The sequence below is a fragment of the Thunnus albacares genome, chromosome 2 (assembly GCF_914725855.1).
Source record: "Thunnus albacares chromosome 2, fThuAlb1.1, whole genome shotgun sequence".
Taxonomy (NCBI): domain Eukaryota; kingdom Metazoa; phylum Chordata; class Actinopteri; order Scombriformes; family Scombridae; genus Thunnus; species Thunnus albacares.
The window spans coordinates 34,567,191-34,583,093 of NC_058107.1; the positions used below are offsets into that span (position 1 = coordinate 34,567,191).

Below are 15,903 nucleotides of genomic sequence, written 5' to 3' on the forward strand. Positions count from 1 at the left end.
AACTGCACTGAAGATAAGTTGTTGCAGAAATTTCAAGCATTTGAGGTCTTATGCAAAGTGACTGAAGTGTAAGAAAGTGTAAGAATTGGCTCAAGTTCAACTCTTAGAAAATTGTAAGCAATCAGTGTTAGTGCGTGCAAAGGTTACAGCCACTGTGCACTGACAACATGGATCTAACGGAAGTATTGTTTGTTCTGAGGATGATTATGAATACTTTCACATGGAGTAGATGATTTTGCTTCAGCACACACATCCTCCTTCCTTGAACTCTACTCACTTCTAGTTCCCGCTTTTCATGTTTTAGCCTAAACTGTCAATCCTTTGACAAAAAACAGACTTCAAAGTCACTGGGTGGGACACAATTTCCTCCTAAAATGTTTGGAGATTAGTCTGATCTTAGCAAGTCTACCAAAACGTAATTTGCAAACATGAAACAATTACCTTCCTGTTCAAAGCAAGTATGCCATGCATTATTACAAATCTTCTTCCGAGACGTTTCGACATTTTTTTACGTCTCTGGGATCTCCATTTGAAATGTTAACATTTGTGGTGTGTCCTGTCATAGCAGGCTTCTCTTTGAGGGTTTGATGTGAACAAGCACTTTTCTAATTGTCAGCTCTTGCTCCCACTGCACATTAATCTGGGCAGTGCAGCCAGGGATTAGCTCCAAACAGAGGGGAAGTCCCTGCCTGTTGATCTCACATGAACCGCAAATACACACATGCAGACGCACACAAAAGAATGTGCCTATACATGTGCATGCTAGCACACACGCAAACAAGAACACGTACAGTATATGCATGTGCGAGTACAAACACACACACACACACACACACACACACACACAAAGACCCACATAATATTGATTCCAGCCCATAAGCTAATGAGAACCAGCTTTTCTAACCACTCACTGCATGTGACATGATGGAGTTCCACTGTATTAAGTCTGTTAACATTTAAGAATATAACTGAGTCGAGCCAGGAACCACCGGTGTGCTAAAGGCGGCAGGGTGGCCTCGTGGTTACAGCAACCACCTTGTAACTAAAAGGTCACAGGCGTGATCCCTGCAATGGCCCATATGTCCATCAAATTAAATTGAAGCCAAACCCTTTCATTCACTGTAAAAAGACTCTTGCGAGTGTCAGCTGAACGCCAAATGTGCAAATGATACGCTCCGGCATCTTTAGAATATAAAAGAAGCTATAAAATTCATTGCTCAGTGAATTCAAGTTCATATGAGATTGATTGTGAGTCAAGCTAGGTTTATTTTAAAACTATACCTTTCAGAAGTCTGCAACACATTATTGCATGCATTTCACATGTTCAGTTCAGATTTTGGGCCTTTACTACCATTAAAGCAGCTATAATCAATATTTTATTTTAGCAATAACTCCCATAAGTACTTGTGGGTGGTTGTGTAGTGACAAACTCACAGAGAACTGTCAGCTGACTCTACATTTCCCTACACTCAACGTAGCTTCACGGTGTCAGCTAATTGTTTTTGACTCCCAGCACTCTCATAACCAGAGATGATACCTCGTCAACAAACACAAACCGAGAGCACAGATCAGTGTGCAGAACTATTTTCAGTCTGTCCTTCTCGTAGATGCGACCGTTAGCCGTTAGCCACTAGCCACCCGGGGTCACAACAGTCCCATAAACTGCAGCAGTTTAAGGGACTGTTGTGACTCAAAGAGGCTAACGTAGCAGCTATCATCTACTTTACTTTCTGACTGAAAAGAAACTTTTTTTTGCATATTGTAATAACTTGATTTTCATGATAGAGACATTTTCAACATTGTGCAAAAACAAAAATTAATTCATTACATCACCCAGCCCTAGTGAACAGTGTAACAAAGTCTGTGTGTATAAGAGAGTTCTGATGTTAAAATGTTGTTTTTGGGCTTTGGACCTCGTGTGGACCAAAATATCTGTATCTCTAATATCTGTCTTTCTCAGGCTCTGCTCAGAGTGAATCGTGTTGGGTTGTGCTCAGGTTTGAGTGAATCGTGCTGGGTCACACTCAGGTTGGAAGGAATCTGGCTTGAGCTTGGAATGAATTGGGCTGGGTTGAAAATTTCATGCATTAAGTACTCCTCTAATCTTTTGCTTTGTATTGATTTAGGCTGCTGCAGAGTTAGAGAAAATATCTCCAGGACAAAATGATTACTAATTAGTTGAGAACCTAAACGCCGCATTAGAATGTGAGCAAACCGCACACAGCTCACTCATATTTACTTGAACAGTCTGTAATATTTATATCGCTGTAGGGAAAAGAAAGATCTTACATTGTTAATTCCCGCTTTCTCTGAATGAGGAGTATGCACTTCCTGAGTTTTACTGTATCACTTTTTGGCTGGAGAAATGTAGATATCCAACACTAGCAATAAATTTAACAAACAGGTTGTATGTATTGCATCTCAGTTAGTGGGAGTGCTGCAGTGATTTAGGATGATTACACAGGTGTATTTCTACATAAAAACACACTGAGGAAGGTTGATTGAGACATAAGTGACTTTGCTCTTTGCCCCTCTTTATAAAAGATCACTATAATTTTTGTCTGTTTTGAAAGTTGAAAGCCGGTATAGTCATTAATATTAAAAAAAAAAACCTACCTACTTCAAATGGAAACAGTTTTTTGAGTGTTTGCAGCTGTACAAAGAATTATGTGCTTATGTACTGAAACTAACACTCGCATAACTGCTCTAATAGCCCTGCTCTGGGCATAATGATGAGTTGTTACGTGATTATTGTTTTCCCTGGTTAAAATAGCTTATAAAACAGGTGCAGCGTTATCACTGCCTTACATTTGTGGACACATTCCCAAGCAGACAAAGCCACAGGTGTAAGGCTTTGAAAGGGAAAGTGTACATAGCACAATCAGTTCTTTAGACAGACAAATGACTGCTGGGGCATGGGCTGGGCAGAGCTGAAGAAAAATGCTTGGACTGAATTCAATTACTTTTGTTCGTGGAGTCAGTATTGAAAGTGTTTGTTAAAGGCAGATTCCTACAAAGCCTTATTAAGCTGACTATAAGAGCAATGCAAAACGTATATATTCACTGTGAAGTAACATTCGAGGGGCAGGGTCAGTTTTCTTACGGCTCGCAACAGGAAAGGAAATTTTCTATTTGCAAACTTCAAATAGACAGATTTGCAGACATGCCTTGTAATTAAGGCTTATTTCTTTTTAGACAAACTATTTGAAGAAGCAAACGAAGTGACAATATGACCAAACTGTCATATTTTTCTGTCAAGAGGGACAGTCCTCCCAAATATATCTACACGTTTTCTCTGAAAAAAAAATTTATTGGTGGCAAAATGCAGATAATAGTTTAAGTGGTCAAACACTAACAAATGAAAGACCTGCAGGAGATTGATTTTCAGTTTGGTAATTAAAGGTTAAGCAGACAGAAATAAACACAGCAGTGAAAGGTTATGATTAGACCTTTGAAGATGCAGATAGGCTTCAGGATAGAAGAAACTATGTTTAGAAATCTGCATGTGGTAATATAAGAGATATTCCTATAGAGTCACTACATCAAAGTTTAAACCTCTATACAATATGAGTGACTGAGCTGCAAACATAGTCCTCTAATGTTCAGATTAGACAAGAGAATGACACAGCAGGTTCACAGGGAATCTGTGTTTTTTCTTACCTTCCAAAATGAGCCACATTAGCATTTCTGAACAAAGCCAATGCAAATAACTGTTACAAAAATGATTCATATGACTGTTTCTTTATCTATCATCTTGATGGCTAGGTTTAGAACAACAACAACAACCTGGTTAAGATTATGGTTTGGGTTAAAAATAAAAAGAAACTACTTGGTTAAGGATTAGAGAACAATCTTGGCGATGAATAAAAGGCAACAGTAAAGGTTAGGGAAAGATCATCATGGTTAAAAGAAACCAACATTGATTGCTAGTAGGAGATGGGATGCAAAAAGTGGCGTCCAATGTCAAAGCCCATCCATCCTCCTCCCAAAGACGTTTTGCGGTGATATATAACAAGGTCGGTTTGGTCGGTCACGGTCGGCTTGCAGCTTTGCCTTGCACTTTCACATGCATTGCTGCCTGCAGAAACCGTGTCCAATATTTTTATTCGGTGTTATTCAGCGATGCAGCTAATTAATATCGACTTACACTGAAAATTTTTTTTTAAAAAGACTTGAAATTCTGTGATGGTTGGTGTTTCAGCCACAAATGTCTGCATGTAGGCAGTAAGTTGGGATGGATGGTCAGGAGTACAAAGAGTGTGACTTCAACACAGGAGACCGCAATTTGCGTGCTGTCTTCAATTAACAGTCAGTGTTGGTTTCTTTTAACAATGACCATAATCTTTTCTTAACCTAAAGTGGTTTTAGTTGTCTAAACTTAACTTAACCTTAACCATAGATGTGACAGATCAGAAAACATCGGAACAGTCATACAGGCCGTTGTGTTTAGGACTGAGGACTAACCTTCTTTTAATTTTTTCCTCTTCACAAGACACATTTCTACACTTTTTGGTGTTTATTCCTCACATACATACATAAAATTGTAATAGAATCAAAACTTAGCATATGTAACAATGCATAAGTTATGAAATATCCCTACGCCATTTCTGTGACCTGTCCCTTTACCATAGCCACATTAAGACACCAAGCACAACATCAATAAGCTAACAAGGCAAACATGTGTCCTGGTAGTGAAACCACAATACCCCAAAGCCTCAGTTTCAGCTAATCTGAAAGTATGCTGAGTGTCCTCATGTGGGGAACAATGAGGGTGTGTGGTGGGAAGAAGAGGAAATCTTACACATACCAAGCAGGCCGCGCAAAATTAACTGAAGTGTGTTTTTAAGAGTGGGAGGGACCCAAAATAAATCTTGAAAGACCTGACTATCATGTTCCTTGTCTGACTCTTATCCAAGTTTAGCCATGCACACAACTAGAGGTTAATTCTTTTGACCTGAGACAAACTCTTTCTAGGTTATTAGGCATTTCTGCCGTTGACAGAAGCTTTCAAAGCCTGTTCGTTACAGACCAAACATGTCAGAGAAAGTACCAAGAATGCCAACCATCTCAATGAGGCAGCAGCCTCCTGTTTGGTGGTCGAGATGAGTGAACTGTTCACGGGACTGTGAGTAACAATCAGAAGCAATAACTCTGTTTGTTTTAACTTGTGCTCTAGAGTTGCAATCAACCATACCAACCACACGGTTTGGCCTAATGTCACAACTCCCACAGAAAAACATGCATATTTCGATTGATTTTTGGTAATGTTTTGGTATTTTTACAGTAATATTTAAGTTTTCCAAGACATAAATTCATATCTTTTCTCATAATTAACTCCCCGCTTTACACTAGGGATGAGCAACACTGAAAAAAATCAAATATTAACTGCTTATTGATCATGATTTTACCAAATACTTGCATAGAATTTGTTTTGATTTGGCCCAAACCTTTAGATTTATCATTTCTGTGTTATTTGTAATTTCAAAACTCAATGTGACATGCAGTTATATGCCTAAACATAAGCATTTACTGGCTGACTGGCCTAGTATCTGTTTATTGGAAGTACCCCAACACACAATGTGAGCTTTAACAGAGTTGTTTTTTTACTTTTAAGAATGATGAATGTGTTTTGTTTTACACACCGCTGAGTGTAACCTGCGTGAAGTTAACCATGACAAAAATACATGCAAATGAAATAATGCAACAATATTTTGGGTGTGACTATTTATGCTTTTAAAGATCTTTATGTGCAAAAAAAAAGTAAGAATTGTGTCTTTTAAGTAAGTAAAAAAAACTACATTACAACAACTGAAAACCTAAATATCACACACTATGACATACTTAATTCGGCTAAATTTCTTGTCCATTCATTCTAGAAATCATCAGCCACTGAAAGCTGCCCAGCACAGCCCAACCTTACACTGGGGTTCCACTGGAGCAGCTGGAGTTAAGCACCTTGCTCAAGGGCACCTTGGTACTAATTAAAAGGTGCCCTTGAGCATTTGTCATTTACTCTCCCCACACAGATCTTTCTTTTTCCAGCCTTTTCCAGGACATTAACCGCTGATGTTCTTGGTCACAAGCTCACAAGCTAACCTTTAGGCTACTGCTGTAGTTCTTCCTCAGCACCTTTTTATGCAACAGTCTGTGTTTATTTAGAGAAGCTCTTATTAGCTGTGTTTACTCTGGGCGAAGGTTAAAACGTTACATGCCTGGATGAACTCACTCTTAACACCGGCTTAAGTTCCACCGAAAAACATTTCCGCAACATTGTCAAGCTCTCAGAACTTAAACCAATCAGTGTTTAGAAATTCGGATGACTTGTTTATCTTGATGGTAAACACCGAGGTGAAAGCTGTAGATGTAAACATTCAATGCATATGATACCTAACAGCTGAAGTTTTAAAAACAGACTTCAATTTAAATAGAAGAGTATTTTTCAAAAACCGTAATTGCTACATTTTTTTGATGATCAAGTTTCCAAAAAAGGTACATTTTAGTTTCCCTCACCTTGAGATGACACATGCATACACTTACAAAACATGAAATAACACAGTTCGCATCACAAGTTGACTTTACATTTTGTTTGTGCAACTTTTTTCTTACATCAATAACCAATATGTGTCTTTAAGTCTCATCCAAAGTATTTATTTAGACTCATTTAAAAAAAGAAATGATTAAGACGTACCAGTATTTTCTCAAGCTATGCCATTTGTAAACTTTTTTACTTATTCAATTTGTTTTACAGTTCTTAAAAACTGATTTGCACCATAATTCCACTTTTTCTTAAGATTCAACTTTATACAGTTACTACTAATGTATTAAACAATGTGTTTTAGATAGACAGGGGGATACATTTTTAGCAATTATGGCATTTGTGGAGCACTGTCACAGTACACTGTTCACAAGCACATTTCAAACACCCATGTCATATTATCAATTTAAAAAGTTCAGACAAATGTCTTACAGTTGCCTATTTATACCACCAGCAGACCTGGAAAAACTAAATAAAATATTCAGTCTCATTTTAACTCTGTTTTGGTCTCCATCATCTCCCGAGATTTCTTTAAAAGCTCAAATATTGATATTGGCCTCTAAAATCAGTCGAGCTCTATACTTTCAAAACAGTTGTCCAGACAAACATGCAAATAACAAACATTTATTAGAAGTTTTATTCTGTCGAAAATATGACATGCTTCTCTATCTCATATTGTGCACGATTCTCAGATTGTTGAAAAAATGATAAATTGCTAAATAAACTTGAGTGTGAATGTGAAAAAACCTATCAGTCATTAATAAGCTATTACAGGTGTAATTCTTCCCAATTTGGCTGACAAATGTTCAGTGATAACAGGGTCAAGTGCCACATTGCTCTTTACCAAACAGCTCACACCTGCGGACTTTAAAAGATGGCTGCACTTCACTGACCACGGCGGTGTGACAGAAAACAGAGCACCTCCACTCCTTGTAATTTGAAAGTTATTTTACAAACCATTATCGTAAATTTCTCTTTGCGAGCTCTTTGTTTAGTATCAGTTTATGATCCGTCAGTTGGGCCTGAGGGGGAAGGAAAAGGAGGTGGGCTGAACTTGCTCCGTGCGGGCTAAGTGGCAGCTCAATGTGTCATGGGAAAGAAAACATGCCCCCTGTGGCTGGCCAGTTTAAGGTATCCTTTCAAAAGGTTACCGTCTCACTTTAATGCCAACATCACAGGCTGGTCTGGCCCCCGAGCTAGACGCAAACAGGAAGTCTCTGCTAATCCTGGTCTTCCCTAATGACGCAGAGGAATTCTCAATATTCCCATTGTCTTCCTGGCTGCACTTCCTCTAAGTCTTCGACTACATTGTTCGGCTCAGATTCTTTTCAAGAACTATGAACTGAGCCAATTAGAATATCTTAAATCCATATTCACTATTATATGAAGCTGAAATAATGATGAAATTCATCCAATTTTGTCATTTGGATCCCCTCTTCAACTAAAAGTAGTCATTGCCGCTGTGTATTTACACTTCAAAGTTGACCTTGCTATCACACAACATCGGCAGAACTGTGTTGCATTTTTCCTTGGGTTTTCCACTAATAAAGTTATTTTTTCTGTGTACGTAGGGCTCTTTTTTCAGCTTTCCAGCTATTGTGGCTTTTTCTGCTCATGCTAAGTCACCAGTTCTTCTGTTTATTCCAAACAAACCGCTTCTGCTGTCACTAAAACATCATTTCCAGTACACGAGAGGTTTTTATTTTCTGACACTGGATGTTCAGAGCAGCAACTGTAAGCTCTCAGGAGCTAGGTGTAGGTTGAAATTATCATTGTTTTAAATCAGTCAGTCGGTTTATTGATGGAAATTTAAGTGTGCGATAACTTGAGTCGTTTGCGGAAGAAGTGTTGTGCCACTGCCTGGTGCGCTCTGAATGCTGATGCACAGATTAAAGCCGAGCCTGTCGTGGGTATAGTCCAGTCCAGCTCAGCTCCTATCAGCATTATTCCAAAGCACTCAGGCATGACATCTGCCAAGAGGCCTGCTGCAGGGTTTGGCCTCATCACCAGGAACACGTCCAAGTCAAATATTGTTGCCCTCGCACATTGAGGGGCAGCACCCTGTCACAGCTCCTCTTTAACCAGAAGGTGATGTTTATGACAGCGCTCGGAAAATTAATGGCACTGTTTCCATACGGAGGGGGGAAAAAAACGTGGGAGGTACTACATACCACACACACTCATGCACTTCGGATGTGGTGTTGAGGGGGGGAGATGGGGTCAGAGTTCTTGGGTTTTTTTTTTTCTTTTTCTACATCACAACTTGACCAGTGTGTTATCGGCACAGGAGATATGTCCTGACACCGTGCTCCAAAAAAAGTAGGATCAAAGTGGATGACATAAGCCAGCACAGCCTTCAGAGGAATAAGATAAATGTACAGAGCAGAGTCTTTATCAAAGGCTTGCCTGTTTTAAGATCCTGATTAAAGCTTGCGGTGCTCCCCATCCCCCCCCCCCCCCCCCACCCTCCCCCCCTCCATCCCAGTGGATATAGGTGTTCAAACATGATTCTGTTTTAGTTGGCCTGCAGCTCTGCTGAGAAGCTCCCCCTTTAGGCTTGCCATGAGACTCCTGCAATCGCCAGCTGTCACACTGCAGCACAAGGAATTCACAGTGTTTTTACTGTGTTTTTCAAACCATGAAATGCACTTCAGTTCAGTCCTGCAAGAGGAAAAGAATAATAGAGACTGTGATTTTGTTTGATCTCTGCTTTCTGTGGCTCTGAAATAACTGAAAAGGGGGGCTTGTGGTTTAAGACAACACAAACATTGTCCAACGCAATAAGAGCAATGCAACATGTCTGGTAGTGCAAACATGTTTATCTTTTTCACCCTCTTCCTGGTCTCCGCTGGCTGATATCAGACTATTCTCTGCTAAGACAAGATGTGAAGATTTTGTTTTGTTTTTTTGTCATAGGGGATAAGATAAATGAGGGGGATTTCCATATTACCATCAGGCCACCGCTGTGATATCAGCTGAGCCAGATGGTGGCTGGAAATACGTAGCTGATAAATAAAGTCTAGTTGGAAGTACTGTAAGGGCACACAGTGAAAAAGACCACGAGGGCAGGATGGGAAGTAAATACCAGCCCTTAGCTAAATACTGGGGAATCATGGCTGTGGTTTGGAGGTTTATCTACTGTACCAGCCACTTTGGTAGGTAACTAAAGAAAATAGTTAAAGCAGAAGGTGAGTTCTGGCCAGCCACTGCGGCCACTGCGGCCAAATGTTAGTTTGGATTTGTGTGTGTGTGATTTAGAGTGAAACAAAAATGTGCTGTGGTAGGCTCCTGTTATAAACAGTATTATTCAGTAATATGTGAGATCCAGTGCCTTCTGCGCTGGGCATTAAAGAGATTTGGAAATCAGAGGTGAGCATCGGTGTAACATGTTCTTCCTTGGTTTTTTGATGATGTGTTCTTTTTTTTCATTTATTCAGTCTCATGCTAATGAACAAGTTCATCCGGTATTCACTCCAACCAATCCAATGTTACTGCAGCCAGAAAATGCAGGACCTCTTGTTTGAAGATTCCTCCCAGGAAAGACTTTTCTGACAGTGTTTAGAACAACATGTAAACATAATGCAAAAGCATCTGGCCATGTGTTCTCGACACGGCTCACTGAAACGGTCAGTGTGAGAGAAATTAGACAACGGTTCATGAATTACATTCTGTGCTGACCTAAATTTGAGACCTGAACCTGTCCTGTACTCATGTGTGGCTGAATTTTAATTTTCTTTATTTCATCCATTGATGACTGTTAGCTCTCCAAGCTAATGCAAAGCATTGGCAACAGCTTGTCTCTTTCCGTCTTTCCACTGGGCATCGTATATCTATGTTCAACACATGACACACAAGGACACAAAAGACTGGCACTGCCAGAGAGAGGAAATGAAATTTCTTAATAAAGTACATTTGAAAATAACCAAACCAGGGTATCCTGGTAGCCTAGTGGTTGTGACGCATACCACATAATTGCAACATCATCATCCTCTCTCTCTCTCTCCATGACGTCTGTTTGTCTGTCTCTACTGTTCCGTTCAATGTCGGCTAAAATGCAAAAATATACTCATTTAAAAAGAAGAAAATAACCAAACCCAGACCTGGACCCAGGCCAAGGACAGCGGAACTAGGCCACAGAACTCGAAGTCAAGATGAAATGATTATAACCTTTATTAATGGTCTAAAGAGGTCAAAACTCCAGCAACACTTGAAGTATATAGAACAAATTTATTGTTAGACCAACGTGTTTCAGCTGGTGGCCTTCATCAGGGTCATCATGAAACACAGTACATTTAAATAGGATAGGTATGATGAAAAAAAAAAGTAAAAAAATATATAAAAGACAGCCAATCATATACATCCACACACATATCAGCCAATGGGGCACCTACAAAGATTAGTTGGGTATATGGTCATGTGGCTTCAGTCCACTCATAGACTGGCAGAGAGGCAAGGGGAGTGTGCAGTAAAGGACATGGGTGACACCATCTTTGGTCCATAAACCAAACTGCAAACTGAGAACTGCAATGAAGGGGTGGTACTTGATGTGCCTATTTGATAGGACTGGTTACATCATTCCTCTTCATGGAGCTCCTATGTTCAGTGATATGCTCTTTAAGGGAACGAGATGTCTAACATACTCTTTTTAGTCTAGTGAGTTGACAGGTAGACTTTTCTCACAGTTTTTCTTGATTGCCAAGACACATTTCTTGAAATTATGCTCGATTTCCCATAACACAAATATTTAACTGCACACTCATCATCACAAACTTTCATGTCAAAACCAAACTCTCAGCTCAAAACTATGTAATCTTACATCTAAACCAAACTTTGCTGTCAGACATCACACAAAACCCATCAAATACACAAACACTACAAAATAGCCTGGTGAGATCAATTCAAAACACTACTCTAAAAAACAGTTATTGCAATGAATAATGGTGCTCATGGTTTTCCTCTAGAATGACCTCTTTACATGATGAACACAATTTAAAGACACAACACACGTATACATTTTCAAAGTTTTAAATTCCTCAGTCTACTGTAGTAAAATAAACTGAAATTGAGTGAAAAAGTAAATGTACTGTAAAAAATATGCAACTGATACAGTAAAGAGTGTAGAATACAGTAAAATATTTTCTATGTAAATCAATAAAAAGACAGTTTCTACATAAAGAAATAAACCACATTTATTCTAGGTCTTTGTGGATCTATTGCTCCAAAACAAGTGTTCTGATCCATGGCCCTTATCTATCTAACCTGAGGTTCTGATTGGTGTGTGAACAATTGTGAGTCTTAGTGTTTCCACCTGGGGAATTGCGTGTTAATTGGGTTCCATCTGTGCTGACTTTAGTTAATGATATTGAATGCCAGAGCTTTCTAAATGAGCACATGAGTGAAAACAGGGGAATACTGTTTATAGTTTTGGGAAATGGGTCTGTCTTTTTTGGTAGATGGCGTCATGGTTTGGGATGTTTAGTTAATAGGCCCAGTTGAAGTGTGTAAGCAATCGAGAAAAACTGCAAGAGGGGTGGGATGAAAGCTTTCAGCATGAATAAGAATTCTGATCTGTAGGTTTGGTGTAAAGAGAGGAAGAAAGGACATCATCTTTTTTTGTTACATTTATATCGAGAAAATTAATTTCTTCAAGGCTATAGTTAAGTGTGAATCTCAGGCCTGCATGCAAAGTTACCATTTAGAAAATGTAAAAACTGTAATAGAGTGGGGACTGGTCCTTTCCAAAGTAAAAACACATCATCAATATAATGCTTCCAAGAAATACAGTGGAAATCGCTTATAGTGATCACTTCCGTCCGGGTCAAATTGATCACTATAAGCGGATGATTATTACAACAGATTTTTTTTTTCTTTTTCTTAATTTCTCATGCATATTACCATCTAATTGATATTTGTATATTCATTACATGAATATAAAGTAATGAAACGGGCAGCTTCGCTATTTACTGAATTTTATTGACTTTCAAAATACAAAACAGCTGTTTCAAACGCTTGTTGTTTCGCTGCTGCATATCATTGGCTTGTTTTTGGCAGTTTGTCATAAGCTTCAAGGAGACTACGTTTTTCAGTGAGAGAAAATTACTTTTTTACTTTTCTTTTTCCCGTCACCAGCCTCAGGTCACCAGCTGGCAGCAGACGGGTTGTGCATTGTGCGGGGGTGGGGGCCGCAGGGGCAGAAAGTTGAACCAGAATCAACTTTTGGAGAAGCGCAATTTGTAACGCTATACAACCCTGCCACGAGGGAAGACGAAAACATTACTAGGAAGAGGGGAGGACATTTCTCTTCATTTGATAATGTTAAGAGTAAAGTTAGACTTGCTGACGGCTTCCCGATTCCCGATTCATTTTAAAAAAGAAGAGAGAAAAAGAGAGAGAGAGAGAGAAAAGCAGTGGTCAAGCGAGCTAGAGCGTGGATGAGGAGAGTGAGCAGTGGTAGCGAGAAAGCCAGTGAATGAGAGGAATAAAACATTATTCTCTGATTGTTCCACAGTGGTTACAAATAAACATGTCCACAACTGCACCCCGCACCTCCACACAAACCTGCAGAGGTGTGCTGCAATGCCTGATAATGGTGCCGCAGCTGCTAAATACACATTATACGTGTACTATGGGAGTAAGGTAAGAAGAAAATACAATTGCCGTAGTTTAAAATGTTTTTTTTCCCATATGTTTTCATCATTCAACAAATTGTTAACACCTTTGGAGAAATATCATCATCAAGAAAACCCTCTTCAATTAATATTCGCAGCTCCTTAAGGTATTCCTTGGTTGGGTTGTATTTCAGCTTTTGGTAAAAGGATATATTTTCAAGTTGTCTGAGAACTTCATTGTCATAATTGCACTTGTCCATAATGACAATGTTGACCTGTTACGGCCTAAATACACCAAGCACAGATATGGCGCGACACATGCGCTGCAGCAGAATGCGTCCATTATACTGACCACGGAAGCTGTGCGCACCCACAAGGGCAACGCTCTGCTCATCTCTACTTTTACGCGGCTGGTCCATTTTTTTTTCTCTACATACTGCTCTGCGGCCCTCCAACAGGTAAAAACTACAGAGAACTGTGTAAAAAATGAGTACAACCTGTTTAAAAATGATTAAAATAAATCTCTCTTGTACCAGAGGCAATGCGATACAGCAGTGCAACCTTGTGAGATTTTTTTTCCATTGCACATTAAAACAAATCAATCAAATCAATGTGTATCCATGATCCTGTAGTCATAACGATCTAATTAATTAATTCAGTACCAGTTAATACAGCCTACACTTCCAAAACCTCATTAATTATAATTTGGTGTTTTGCAACTTCAAACTTGGCAATGCTCAGTCAAATTGTTTACATAACGGTAATAGGCAATATTAATAGGATCATGCACAGCCGAAAGCACATATGGAAAAATGATTTTCGAATTCCAGTTCTACAAGTCTACACTACTGAATGATTTCTATTCACCCAAGAATAGAAAGTTGTTCTATATACTACAAGTCTTGCTGGAGTTTTGACCTCTTTAGACCTTTTTCTCTTCTCCATGCACCTTGGAAGTAGGTGAAAATGTGCCAGAAACTCTACTTCAACCTTTATTAATAGCTCAGAAAATTCAAAGCACAGTGTTTTTCCCCACATGTTTAGCGAATTTGAGTCTAAACTGAAAAATTATAGGTGCAAAAAGGAAAATCCTTAAAATGCAAATGCAAAATCAATGCATTTAAGAAAAAAAAAACATGCCACAAAACTATAAAGTCACATAACTATCCTCAAGCATTCAAAACACATCAAAAACAGGTCTTCTGAGCTCACTATCTGACATAAGATAAATAGGTTACATATTGCTTTTCAAACAAATACGGGCGTGCACATTTCACTCTTGTTTGCCTTCCAGCAAAGCTCATTAAAGCAAATAACTTTATCAGTTTCAACACCTATATTTAAAGTGCAGCCCTAATACCGAACATGATACATAGGTTTTGCTCCATTTTACATCAGCCGCACTAATTAGTGTTTATTGTTTCTTGTTTTACCACATCTCTTTGGGTAAGGAACTTGGGTAATTAATGTGGGTGGCTTTTATTTCCATTTCTTCTTCCACGTTATATAAATAACACCAAACTATGTCAGCTGTATCGTTTTCATTATCTTGTTTGTTTTTGTGTTCTTGTGCGCTTTTCTACTTTTTCAAACTGACACTTCTCTGCCAAAATTTGGTGCGCCTGAGGTCTTAAGTGTCTAATAAAATGTGTGTTTTACCATTAGGTGTAGATGACGTACATTAATAAGTTAACTTAGTGGAAAAAAGACAACAAAATTAAATATGTATCCTTTGTTTATTATCATCAGGTAGCTCAAATATAATCCCTTGTATTTGTTAATGGACTCAAACCATCTGCATTGCTCCCTGGCAAGAACCTCATGCATGTGTTAATATGCATTACAATGACATGAAAATATGCTGAGAATTTGGCCTGTCTAGATTTTAGAAGCTTGAAAGTTAAACTATGAGCTCAAATCTTTGGCATTTCAGCGGAACTGTGTGTAGCAAACAGAGAGACACGCTGACATTGACAAGATGAGAAACTGTCCATCAGTAGCAGCTGGTCTCTCAAGACTCAAATCAAAAACACAAACTCCTGGACTTGCTCTTCGATGAAAGGGAGGGACGAGACTGTTATTTGATCGAAGACAAGGAGAGATGAGGTACAGGGGCTGAGGCCTGCGCTGGACGCCTCTGGACGACATGTGCACTGCTCTAAGTAGGAGAGATGCCGTGCAGTATTTACTCAGGTGGAATAATACACAGCCAAAGCAGTCCAGTGTGTGGTGATAAAACAAAGAAGATTCTGAAGAATGTGCTCCATATGTTGCTAAGAGCGGATAAGGACTAGCTGGATTCCCAGATTGGGTATCAATGTTTTGACCATAAATGGATTCCTTCGTCACTCATGGGGCTACATTGTTAGCCAAAACGATTACATATAGTGAACCTTGGTGGTACTTTCAGAATATACCATAGCTACTGTATAGCTAAGTGTAAAAGAGTTTGCACACAGAGGCTGGATCTGAGTCCCTTGAGAAAAAAAAGGGGAACTGCAGGGAGCATTTAACAGGCTGATAACTGGGGCTGCAGATTCACAACTTTAGGATGTTAGAAGCCCAGTTTGATACATTCCTATAAATGCTGGAAGTTCACATCAACAAGAACCTGAGCAATTACTGTGATCCAGAATACAGAGCCTTTTCTCTCATGTGAAAAAACTCAGAATATGAAGACTGTCCCAAAACTGTTTATGACAGATGATGATATGAGGTCTGAAAATATCTGAAAACAGTTCTTGCATGTCACCCCTCAGT

At 39.1% G+C, this 15,903-nt stretch overlaps 1 protein-coding gene and 1 long non-coding RNA gene across 3 annotated transcripts in view; one reads left to right on the plus strand and one right to left on the minus strand.

Moving 5' to 3' along the window:
- The window catches only part of cfap299 (cilia and flagella associated protein 299), an 80,499-nt gene that overhangs the window by 35,370 nt on the left and 29,226 nt on the right, over nucleotides 1–15,903 (minus strand). The gene's annotated exons all lie outside the window — the stretch shown is intronic.
- LOC122967564 lies at nucleotides 1,974–14,100 on the plus strand. Its single transcript, XR_006398636.1, has 3 exons — nucleotides 1,974–1,986; nucleotides 9,554–9,557; nucleotides 14,016–14,100. It is a non-coding gene; the product is annotated as an uncharacterized LOC122967564 (long non-coding RNA).